The following is a 13,633-nucleotide window of genomic DNA, read 5'->3' on the forward strand; positions in this document are numbered from 1 at the left end:
ATCGACAGGGAATGTTCCTATATAGGCAGTCAGTCTCATGGAGGTTTTTAAGGGCTCCCTGATCACTGAGCCAGGAGAACACACCCTTTGGTTCTGAGGTCCCTGTGCTGAGAAGCTCCTAGACCCAAATAAAAGAGCTGTAATAAGGGTCTTATTACTCTTCTTGTAACATTGAAGACCAAGAGAGATGGCAGCAGAGGGTGAGTTGGCCCACAGAGAGACACTGTTTTGGTGGGCAAGTCGGGCCACAGAGCAGGCGGTGACAGAGGTAGTGCCTGGGACAGTACCAGAGGAAGCAGAGATGGTGAGCAGACCTGGATGGTGGCAGTGGAGTGACAGAACCTCAGTCTACAGGTGAGGGGAGCAGCCAATAGCCAAGCCTGCCAAGTGATGTCATTGAGTTTCCTGTTGGAAATTTTCCTGTTGGTTCAGAATGAACACTGGTTTTCGAGAAGGGTAAGCAGGTCCTCTATGAGATGTCCTTTTAGACATTGAGGCTCCATGCTGGGACCCCCTTGTGAACCTCACCCTTTGCATATCTTCATTTCCGTTTATATCCTTTGCTTATGTTCTTCTGTGAGTTCTGTGTGACCATTCCAATAAATTATCAAGCTCAATAGAGGGTGTTGTGAGGGAAACAGATAGTGTCAGAAATGGTGGAGAAATTGGAGAACAGTAGTATATTTAACCTCCATCTCTTAGGAACCAGCTTTAGGCTGATTTTTGTTCATGGTTTTCTTTACTACCACCATCAATATTAAGTGCCCTTTAGGCATCCAGGTGTCCCTGGATGCAAATGGTTACGTGCTGGACTACTAACCAAAAAGTTGGCAGTTCAAACCCACCCAGAGGTGCCTCAGAAGAGAAGTCTGACAGTCTGCTTCCAAAAGGTCACAGGCTTGAAAACGTTATGGAGCACAGTTCTACCCTGCAACACATGGGGTTGCCATGAGTTGGAATCAACTCCACAGCAACTGGCTTTAGGTATCCAAGAGGCCATGTGTACTAGGCCATTGAATATGTTGTCTGTAGGTCAAAGAAGAGGTCTGGGTTAGGAGGTAAAATGTTAAGTTATTTGCATACAAGTTACAATTAACTGCCTCACCACGTCTCTGAAATCTAAGTGTTACTACGCATTTTATCCTCTTTTTAGAGAGAAGCTGTTGAGAGAAATTTACAGAGTTTAAGTACTTGCCCAGGTGACTTCAAATCCTATATGATTCCATCATGCAGAGCAGCCTCTTTCACTGTGGTTCAACGGACAGAAGTTACCTCAGAGGAGTATCTTGGAATGAAAAAATTATATGTATATACATTGAAACCTGTGACAGCCGGAACTTGATGGGACTGCCTTTTTTTTTCCAGGTCTCGAAAGTTTTCCACCTTTGACAGTGTACAGTCTTACCACTTTTCTATCACCCTCTATTAGTGGAAAATATTTGAATTTCCCTTCTCTGACAGGTAGCCGCCTTAAACAGGTTCCAGTTTTCCCAGGTTTTACTGTATCAGAAAAGGCACCAAACCTTTCAAAATCTATCATGCTAACTTGTATCAAAGCTGCTATATAAAAAAGTAGAAATCACTCTTTCTAAACACACGCACACAAACACGCACACACAGGCACAAGCACAAACATACACACACATGCACACACAGGCACGCACACACATAACCATAATCTAGACAGTCAATGCTTTTACTCATCCTTGATGTCTTCTCTCTCACTCCCGCCGGGGACTATCCAAAGTCTTCCCTACGTCCTCAAGTCCGCCTTCTACCCTCACACTATTCATGGTTAGCATACACTCCAACGTCGTACTTTGGGAAGAAAAATTGAGGCTTTCTGGCATTGAGTTTCTGTGCCCAAGTCAAACTTTGTCTCCATTCATTGTTACCTCATTAACTCCAGCCTCAGAGGTGCTATATTCCTACTCTTCTTTCAAGTTTAAGCCTTAATCAGTATTTTTCAATCCATCTCTCCCTACTTCTTGTTTTACATTTTAGTAATAACACCAAACTACTGGTATTCCCATAGGTATACCTCACCATTTCACAGCTCTCTCTGCCTTTGATCGTCATCCTCTGTGACCCCAATACTCCTCAGAATGTTTTCTCCTTTTCAAAATGGGTGACTGAGAGCTTGACATAACCAACGCCATGATGAACCTGTAAGTTTTTCTCCTTCCTCTGCCTGCCTCCTCCTTCACATACCTTTGTTAATGACTTTGTTTTGACCTATTTTTTTTTTTTAATGTTAGTGACTTTGTTCTTTGTTTTAATCTGATGAAAATAAATTTGTTTTGTTCTGTCCAACCACCTGTGGCTTACAACTCCCCACAGGAAAATCACAGCCCAGGTATTTGATATGTATCTCTTTAGTCTGATAAAGAGTCTTTTTTCACTATCTCGTAATGAATAACTCCTCCAGCCAGGCCATCTGCAGACTACGAAGACACTTCTAACCCTTATAAGATTCTTTTTGAGCTCTAATGTGAGATTGCTTTTTGGGGCTCCATAGAGACAGCCTGTGTTGCTGCCAGGTCCCCGATGAGGTATATATCTCCTTAGTAAACTTTCTCAGTCTCTGACTTGGAGTACATTTTATTGGCTCGACTGCTCCAGGACCCTAATCTGGTAACACTGTCTCTGCCAAGACCTCCATTCCTCATTTCTTTAACTGGATAACTCTTACTTAATCTGTCAAATATCAGATCATCACTTCAGAAAGCCTTCCTGGAATTCCCTCTCTTCTTCTGACCCGATTTTTTTTCTTGAAATTTACCATATTCTATAGAAGTATTTGAATGAGTGTCTCTCCCACTATAGGGTCGCTGTGAGTCGGAATCAACTGGACAGCAACAAGTTTGGTTTTGGAAACACTGTTGGTGTAGTGGCTAAGAGCTATGACTGCTAAACAAAAGGTCGGCAGTCCAAATCCACTAGGCACACCTTGGAAGCCCTATGGGACAGGTCCACTCTGTCCTATAGGGTCGCTATGAGTTGGAATGGACTCAATGGCAACTTTTTTTCCACAAGAAACCCTATGATCACAGATCAAGACTTTTTCATCTTTTAACCCTCATCTATGAATAATACATGCCTGGCAAAGAGTAGATGCTTACTGAAGGATCTTTAGAATTGAGCTAGATCTTTCAAATGAAATTCATTCATTAAGTTTGTGTTTCTACCACTGAACTGTCACAGATAATATGGAAGATTAGTAGAATGGCCTTCAGTCAGTATTTCAGTATCACCTATAGTTATAACATTCATCTTCTTACATTCCTTTCAATTTTTATATTTAAAATAATTGTCATCTCTCATGGAAGTTTTTATGCCTTCTGTCAGCTTTCTGACTTTTCTTTCTTTAAAATCTGCAGTTTGGGGGGAAAGTTGCTTTTTCTTGATTTTCTAAGGCAACCCAGAATATTTACTTTAAAATTTTATCCTTGTGATTTGGTGACTCTTCTAACCAAAATAACAGCCTCTATATTCCATTTCCGTATCAAGTCGGATTTTATAGTTCTACCATTCTTTTTCAATTTAGAAATTCAGGCAACATTTCTGGGATGCCTTTTAAAAACCTTGTTTAGTTGCCTACGGCACTTCAGCCTTTTGGTTTCTGTCATATTTATAACACAAAAGACTCTTGAATTTCCGAATTCAGCAAAAAAAAAAAAACTTCTTCCTTTCATCCAAGCTCAAAAATTTCACTTCCTCTCTCTCATCTAGTCCAGCTCTGGGTTCTGCCCAGTCTTCCAAATTTGCATGCCTCTGTTCTTCCTGCCCTTGTCTTTGCCACAAAAACCACATCTGGGCCCTCATCACTTCATGCCTCAAGTATCTTAATCGCTTCCTGGCATGACTTCCCCCTTTAGCCTCTGCCCTAAGAGTTCACACTGTGGAGTACTACATATCAACTTCCCTAAACACCTAAAATATTACCTTGATCACATTGCAGTTCCCACTCTACCCAAGCACTCATAGTTACCCTCTTGTCAGAAAGTTGACATCTTGACTTCTTAGCACAACATTTTAGACTTTTAAAAATCTGGCCACAATCTAATTGTTCAGTCTTATAATCCATCTCTTCCCTACAGGAATCATCTCCCAAGCCAAAGGGATGAATCACTGGTCTCTAAATATACACTTAGAGTTTGTGACATGCCACCAATGGAAGACCCACAACACTTCACCGCCTTCCCTTACATCTTAGGGCCCTAAACATCCTCCTAAGTCCAGTATGAATTATTGATTGGACGGTTGTGCTTTCCTATATATTTTTCAGGTATATATAAAAAAAAAATTATTTTTTTATATACCTTATTTTCTCAGCTAGATTATAAGCTCCTTGAGAGAAGAGGTTATATCTTCTGAGCCTGCCAGAGTAAGATGTATGTATGGTGTATAGTAAATATTTGTTGAGGTCACATCCTAGGGCAAAAAAAAAAAAACATATTCAAGCATTTGCATCCCTAATTATGTGACTATGGTTTACAATTTTTGTTTGTTTGGTTTCCTTTGAACATTACAGGTTCAGATTCTTCTGTTTTACCAAAAACTCATATAACAATAAAATATAGACTTGACTATATAGGGGAAATAATTTATCTAATATTTGCATGACTTTCAACTGAAACTTCCAAGAGAAGAAAGTAGGAAATACAGCTACCTGTTTGAATTAGCCATGACTCTTCCAGTGGTTAAGAGCTCAGCTGCCAACCAAAAGGTCAGCAGTTCAAATCCACCAGCCACTCTTTACAAACCCTATGGGGCAGTTCTACTCTATCCTATAGAATTGCTATGAGTCAGAATCAACTCGACGGCAACAGGTTTTCCAGTTGCAAATAACAGAAGCCTAATTTACAATTAGCTTAAGCAAAAAAAGCCACACATTGACATATATAATTAGGATCCAGGTGTTCCAATTGTATAAACAAGCCTCACTCTCTTTCCATTTTTCTGAGTGTTCATCGTACTCTCTAGAGCTGCAGATGAGGCATTTCTGTGTGGTAAAAGACCAAGCTATCTACAACTTCAATTTCACATCTTGCTAGTTTAGCAACCCTGCTTAAGTAAGAACCCCTCTCTCTCAACATCCATAAAAAAAGCTCAGGCAAAAGTCTATTGGATCCTGCATAAGTCACATAGGTATCTTAGAAAAGTCTCTGTGCCACAGAGACATACACCTGGGAGTAATTCAGCCTGGGCATGAGGCCAGGTCTGTGGCCAAAGTGGTAGCAGGATAGTTTGATTGTCCATGCTTCTAGAGCTACATGATATGGAGGAAAGACAAGGACCAGTCGCTTTCTCAAAAGAAGAATAAAGGATGGCAAAAATAATAGTTTTCCCCTTTAAATCAGAGATACTCTTTGAGTCTTAAGTCATCTGGATTGGATTCAGATTCTGAGACATCAGTTCATGCATTCATCCCCAAGTATTTATTGTGTGCCTACTCTGTGTTAGGTGCTCTGTTTGGCACTGTGGAGGATAAAAAAGTATTAACTTTGTCTTCCAAGAATGAGAAGGTGTATACATATTTATAAATAATTCTGATCCAATATAAAATATGGTATGTGTCATGAAATCTTTTGGGTCTAAAGGCAAGGATTTAAAAGTCATACATATAGCATCAATTGGTCTCAACCTACCAGAAGCAAAGGAGAATGAAGAACACCAAAGACATGGGGTAATTACGAGCCCAAGAGACAAAAAGGGCCACATAAACCAGACATTACATCAGCCGGAGACTAGAAGAACTAGATGGTGCCCAACTACAACCGATGACTGCCCTGACAGGGAACACAACAAAGAACCCCTGAGGATGCTGGAGAGCAGTGGGATGCAGACCTCAAATTCTCATAAAAAGACCAGACTTAATGGTCTGACTGGAACTAGAATGACCTCGGAGATCATGGCCCCTAGACCTTCTGTTAGCCAAAGACAGGAACCATTCCTAAAGCTAACTCTTCAGACAGGGATTGGACTGGACTATGGGATAGATAATGATACTGGGGAAGTATGAGCTTCTTGGATCAAGTAGACTCATGAGACTATGTTGGCATCTCCTATCTGAAGGGGAGATGAGAGGGTAGAGAGGATCAGAAGCTGGCCGAATGGACATGGAAAGAGAGAGTGGAGGAAAGGAGTGTGCTGTCTCATTACGGGGAGAGAAATTAGGAGTATATAGTAAGGTGTTTAAAAATTTTTGTAGAGAGTCTGACTTGATTTGTAAGCTTTCACTTAAAACACAGTAAAAATTCAAAAAAAAAAAAGTCATGCATATGAAGACGACCATATTAGTAGTGGAGGTAGATGAGACTGAAATTTGTAAGGGCAAGATAATAAAGAGAAAAGAAGAGTAAGGACAGAAAGGAAAACTAAGAATAGAATGTTATCTCCACATCCTAGTCATAGTTCATAAAATGGAAACTCTGTAAGAGTGAAACCTAGGTATTTTTTCTTTTGAGCAATTAAAAAAAAATAGAGAAAATAATAATGTTAAATAACATTTATTGAGTGCTTATTATGTGATAGATATTGTGCTAAGTACTTTTCATGGATTATCCTATTTAATTCTCAAAACAATCCTATGAAATAGACAAGGAATTCTGATGGTTCACTGGTTAAGAGCTCAAATGCTAACTGAAATGTTGGCAGTTCAAACCCACCAGCCTCTCTGAGGCAGAAAGATATGGCAGTCTGCTTCCGTAAAGATTACAGCCTTGGAAACCCTATGGGGCAGTTCTACTCTGCCTATAGGGTCGCTATGAGTCAGAATCAACTTGACGGCAATAATATCCTCATTTTTTACGTGAGGGCCTGAGACTCAGAAATGTTAAGTAATCTGCCCAAGCAAATGATAAAAAAAATCCCAGTGCCGTCGAGTTGATTCCGACTCATAGCGACCCTATAGCACAGAGTAGAACTGCCCCATAGAGTTTCCAAGGAGCGCCTGGTGGATTCGAGCCGCCGACCCTTTGGTTAGCAGCCGTAGCACTTAACCACTACGCCACCAGGGTTTCCAAGCAAATGATAGATTTGGGTTATTAGCCAGTTAGTCTAACTCCAGAGTGTTGATACCTTAATCAAGATGTTAGTGTTTTAGGCTGAGTTCTCTAGAGAAGCAAAACCAGTAAAGAATATAAATACATATATAGAGAGATTTATATGAGGAAATGGCTCACATGGTGGTAGAGGCTTGAACATCCCAAGACCATGTGTCAGGATAGAGGCTTCTCCTGATTCAAGCAGCCTCAGGGGCTAGCAAACCCAAGGTCAGACAGCAAGGCTTTTACTCACAGGCTGTAAAGTTCAACAAGTCCCAAGATTGGCAAACAAAATGACAGGTAAGCTGGTAGCTCAAGTCCCAAGAATCAGAGATCAGATGGACAGGAGCCAGCAGCAGGATCCAAGGCAAGCGTAAGTCTAGGAGTCTTGCCAGGAATTCTACTTATACATTGGATGCAAGCCATACCCCCAAGGAAACTCTCTTTCAATTGATTGGCTATTCACAGCAGATCCTGTCATGGAGGTGATTGCATTTTATCAAATCTCATCATGGAAGTGATCACATCATCATATGACTGCCAAACTACATCATGACTGCCAAACCACTGAGAATTATGGCCCAGCCAAGTTGGTACACAACCTTAATGATCACAGCATTTTCAGAGGTTTCATTTTCTTATGTGAGTCAAGGAAGAGATTCAATATGAATTACCCAGAAACTTGTGTTCATTGAATTTTAGTTAGCCTCACACCTTCTCTACTTCTTACCCAATGTAAACCCCAACTATATTCCCTCCCCAGATTCGTACAGAAGCAGGCTAAAGTCATCCAGGAAATCTGCTGTTTGAGAGAAGAGTGAATGTGAAGGACTAGAGATGGGATGATGATTAAGGCATAGTAGAGGCTCTCTGGCTTTGAATTAGCGGAAAAAAAAAAAAACCTTAGCGCTGCCCCCGGGATATCTTATGACAGCCCCAAACTTCCTACTAATGAACAAGGCAATTCCCAACTTTCTCTCATGGTACGCCATGTTGATGGAGCCAGGATGCCAATTCATAATAAAAAAAAGCTAGATCAAACTTCCAACTGTGAATTTATGGCTTCAGAAGGCATATTTGCAAAAATTTCACACCGATATTTCATTTTGTATTTTCTAATATGTTGCATTTTTTTGCTAAAAGAAGGGCACTATTCTTTCTGGAAAGAAAGCTTTTGTTTCTATCAGAAATCTGACCCCAAATTCATAAGTGATATTTAATCTTTTTTTATTCTGGGTTTCTAAGATGCATCCAGTTACTCAGAATGGATTGTTTGCTCATAAGTCCGGATTCACATGAAAACAGTTTCAAATACCAAGAACCTCTTTTATTTTAACAACAATCAATAATTCATCCAATGGCTAATTTTAAAGGACCTGGAAAGAGCCTTCTTTGAGGTTTCGTGAAGAAGACGAAAACATGGCATAAATCATATTCAGATCTATATCAACAGCGACATTGCCGAAAAATATGCAAAACTAAATATTAAAACACTTACTATGTTCTTGAGTAAATTGACAATGAGAATAAAATGTGTTAACGTTGAATACCACAGTCTGCTTTAGGGGAAAAGCTGTAAACAAATGTGACCCTCTACACTTACCCTTTCCAGGACTGGAACCTTAAAGGATGTTCAGAGTCAGCAGGACATTCCCTACTGTGCAGCCTCAGGGTGAAAGCACTGGCATTAGCGGACCCTGACAAAGCCATCAGAAGCCCTGGTGATGTAGTGGTTGAGAACTTGGCTGCTAACCAAAGGTTCAGCAGTTTGAATCCACCAGCCACTCCTTGAAAACCTTATGGAAAAGTTCTGCTCTGTTCTATCGGGCCACTCTGATTTGGAATTGACTCATAGGCAACAGGTTTGGTTTTTTTTTGTTTTTAACAGAGCCATTGATCTTGCTGCTAAATCTGATATGCTTTCCTTTCCTCCATTATTTTTTCCTTCCTTCTTTTCTTCCTTCCTTTTTAGTATAAATTTTTTTTTTAACTTCTAAAGTATTAAAGTAATGCATGTTTGGGGCTGTAAAGGAACGTTATTTTGTGCACAGAACTCTCAAAGTTATACTTTGAGATGTGAAAAAGCATTCTGACACAGGCACCCCATTTCTAACTTCCTCAGTCCTGAGTATGAACTTAACACTATAACATATTGGTCAGACACAGGTTTCAGAGCCAAATAGCCCTTTCTTTTAACTCTGATGATTCCTCTTATTAGCTGTGTGCAACTTTAAGAGTAGTACTTAGCCTTTCTATGTTTCCTCACCTGTAAATTAAGGATGATAATTGTACCTCCATGGGATGGATGCTCTGAGAATCCAAAAAGATACTTTCTGAAGGACACATAGCCATGGAGCCAACCACATAGTGAATACTTAAGAAACTTTCTTATTAGTTGCCATCAAGTCGATTCCAACTCATGGTGACCCCATGTGTGCAGAGAAGAGCTGCTCCATAGGGTTTTCAGGACTGTAATCTTTTGGAAACGGATCACCAGGTCTTTCTTCTGAAGTGTCTCTGGGTGGGTTTAAATAGCCAACCTTTCAGTTAGTAGTCCAATGCACGACCATTTGCACTCCCCAGGGGCTACTTTAATAAATGTAGGCTAGTAATTATGCTTAATTATGCTTAAAAATATAAAGGCACCAATTATATGATGTTCTAGAAAGGGAAAACTTCATCAATGATAAAAAGATCAGTGGCTGCCAAGGATTTGGGTGGGAGGGAGGTGAGGGTTGAATAGATGAAGCACAGGGGATTTTTTAGGGCAACAATGGATATATTACACTAGAGATTTGTCAAAACTCATAGAACCTTACAGCATAAAGAATAAAGCTTACTGTATGCAAATTTTAAAAAATTATTGAAGAGGTTAGGGTATCTCAGAACAGAATGCAGAATATAATAAACCTCCAGCCCAGTGCCGTTAAGTCAATTCCAACTCATAGCGACTCTACAGAACAGAGTAGAACTGCCCCATAGAGTTTCCAAGGAGCACCTGGCAGATTCGAACTGCCGACCCTTTGGCTAGCAGCCGTAGCACTTAACCACTATGCCACCATGATAAACCTATTATAAATGTATGAAATAAACCTGACTGTATTAAAAATGATGAAATAACCTCATTGAAGGGGATGGGGAAAAGTCACTGACCTAAGTAACTTTGGAAATGAGTGGAGTCTGTAAAACTAAAGGCAAAATAAACTGTACATAAGCACTGTACTATAGTTGATAAAGTTGTTTCCCATGGGGAGTTGAGTTAATTCTGATACTGCTATGTATATATACTGGAATTGAACAATAAGGTAAGTAGATGGCGGAAGGTCAAAGTCAGGTTTCTCATTGTCGGAATAAGAGATTATAGATAAGCAGGGGAAGAAGACAAGTATGATCCTTGCCGTAATGTATTAGAGTCAGAAACATCAGTATGAACTCGTGTTTAGCTTAACCTAGGTACAGAGGGTTACTTACAGAAATATTTATAGGAAGGCATATATACATGGGTGTGTGCATATATATTGGTATATTTATAGATAGATGAGTATCCTTGCTCTATCAGCAGAGAAGACCTAGAAGCGATGAAACCCCAGTAGCAACAAGCACACCTAGCACCCAGATCTTGTTTCCTAATACCATTTTCTGTTTAAAAGAACTAGGGCTCCCTGGAGAAAGGATCAGTTCCAGGACTGAGGCAGAGGGACACAGAAGCAATTTTAAAAGCTCCCAATGACCAAAACTGGAATGATTTGTACAACAAAATAAAGTAATATTGGATTATAATTCAAAAAGAAAAATAAAACCATGAGTCCATACTGATACAGATAAATGATTGAACCAATAAATAAAAGAGGGAGAATAGACAAGTCTCCCACAAAGAAGAATTCCAAGTAATTTGTGTAGATAAACTCTCCCTCAAAGAAGCAGACCATAACTCCCACTTTTTAAGTGTGTGCTGTATATAGCGACTTCCTTCCAATGAATATAGTATGAAGGAATGGGGGGAAAAGTAATTTTACAGTGGAGAAACCAGACAAACTTTACCTCATCCAGGTGATCAAGGTCAACATTAACAATGATGTCATGTTGATAGTATGCACCCTTGATACGATGTGATAAAAATAGTACTTTACTTGTGTTGTCTTCCTCCTAAAAACCTACAACCCCAAGCTAATCATAAGAAAAACAATAGAAAAGTCCCACCTGAGGGACATACTACAAACTACCTGACTAGTACTCCTCACAACTGTCAAGGTCATCAAAAACAGACAGTATAAGACAATCTCACAGTCAAGAGGTGTCTAAGGAGACATGACAACTAATTGTAATTTAGTATCCTGGATGGAATCTGCCAATAGAAAAAAAAAAATATGTAGAAACTGAGAAATCGGAGCAAAGCACTGGCTTCGGCTAATAATAATGTGTCAAGATTGGTTCAGTAATTATAACAAATGTATCATTCTAATATAAGATGTTAATAATAGGGAGAACTAGGTCCTGGGTATAGAAACTCTATACTATCTTGCAATTTCTCTGTAAACCCAAAACTGTTCTAAAATTAAAAGTTTGTTTGAAAAAAAGTTAGATAGAACTACTTATTAAAACTTAAAAATAATACCACTAGCTAGCAAGAAATGCCTAGCAACTGCTAGAATTTACTGAAACTTAAATGCTTTTAATCACTGCTCAGACTAATCCTGGTCTAATAAATTCTTGGACATAATTCAATTCACATCAAATCTCTTTTTAAAGTTATGCTACTCTATAAGTTGATCTGGTATGTTCAACAGTTTTACATTGACTTCAATTTGCCTACAAGGAAATCTTTTGGATGTGAGTGACTTTTACACTCAACGAGCAGTTCCTGCCTGACACTCTAAATATTCCATTATTTGGCACTCCTTGATTTGAAAAACTATCAAAAAAGTAAGAAGTCAGTCACAAATTACAGCGACTTACTAGTAAAACAAATTCACGAATGACTATTTTCCCCAGTCAAAGCCAGATTTCTCATTACTTACGTCTCTTGTTTTTAGCTCTTTGCTTCCTGAAATCAGAGTTTATGTGTTTTTTTAAACTAAATCCTCTTACAGCAAACTTCATCATGCATAATGGATTTTATTTGGCACAACTTTGTTTTAAAACAACGAAGTACAAATCGAAGCTATAATGAGGATAAAAGACATTTAAATAAAAAATAGATTTTAAAACAGCCATATAATTGTTCTCTATGTACTCCCAGAAAACTGGTCTTTCGCGTCATACTTTTGTTACTTTTTCACAAATGCCGTAACAAAATACCACAACCTAGGTGGCTTATAAGAACAAAAATCTATTGTTTCTCAGTTCTGGAGGCTAGTAGTCTAAACTCAGGGTATTGACAGGAATATGCTCTCCTGAAAAGCTCCAGGAGAATATACTTTCTTGTCTCTCCCAGCCTCTTGTAACCACACAAGTTCCTCGCCTTCCATGCAAGAGACTTGGGTTCAATTCTTGTCCAGTGCACCTCAATGGCAGCCACTGTCCGTCTGTCAGTGGAGTGGAGGCTTACATGTTGCTATGATGCTGAACAGGCTTCAGCGGGGCTTCCAGCCTAAGACTAGGAAGAAAGTCCTAGAGATCTACTTTCAAAAAATCAGTCAGCAAAAACCCTATGGATCACAATAGTCTCATCCTGTTGCACTTGGGGTTCCCATGAGTTGGTGGCTGACTAGATGGAAGCCAACAAGATTGGATTAGGACTCTCCCTCCTCCTGTATGACCTCATGTTAACTTAGCCAATAACATCTTCAAAAACCTTATTTCCAAAGATGATCACGTTCACAAGTACCAGGGGTTACGACTTCGACATAAATGTGGGGGAGACACAGTTCAATTCATAACGACACTATACATAGAAATGTACTCTCCCAATGCCAAGTCTTTTGTGAAGATGAAGATGACGCCAGGCAATGAGAAGAAACAGCAGAGATGGGTATCGGATCTCCTCTATCATACGGTGTCTGAAGGAGCTGTTTACTCATGAACTTTCATCCCATCCATCTGGCCTCACCACACTCTGTGGTCTGTGTCACGAATCCCCTAGCAGTGTTCTCAGGCCTTGTTTATCTGGAAGCTCATATAACTAAAATATAAGCATAACTGAGAATTTTATTATTCTTCATAAGGCCCTAAAACACCTAATAACAGGGTACCGAAATTAAAGGGGCAGGTGGAAACACAGATGACAGACAACAGACTGACACATTTCGCCACATCTAGAGAGCTCAGTGACAGTAAATAGCAGAACTGGGATTCAAAGCCAAGTTATCTAACCCCAAACCCAAAGGGCCTTCCCTCAACACCAAATGTCTCTGTGTAGGTGCTGCCCTGAGCCACCTTTAATCTACATTCAGAAGATACGAGCCACAATATTATTCAAGGTGAACGTCCCCTTTTCTTTTCTTTTCTTTGTTGTTGTGGGCTTAAGGAGGTATAAAGTGACGTGGTAACTTGGCAATGGGCTCAGGGCTCCTGCCTCCTCACTATTGAGAAAAAGATTCCTCTGGTGACTGGCAAAGGGCACCAGCCTCAGGATCCAAATTGAA

Source organism: Loxodonta africana, chromosome 1 (assembly GCF_030014295.1).
Source record: "Loxodonta africana isolate mLoxAfr1 chromosome 1, mLoxAfr1.hap2, whole genome shotgun sequence".
NCBI classification, from domain to species: domain Eukaryota; kingdom Metazoa; phylum Chordata; class Mammalia; order Proboscidea; family Elephantidae; genus Loxodonta; species Loxodonta africana.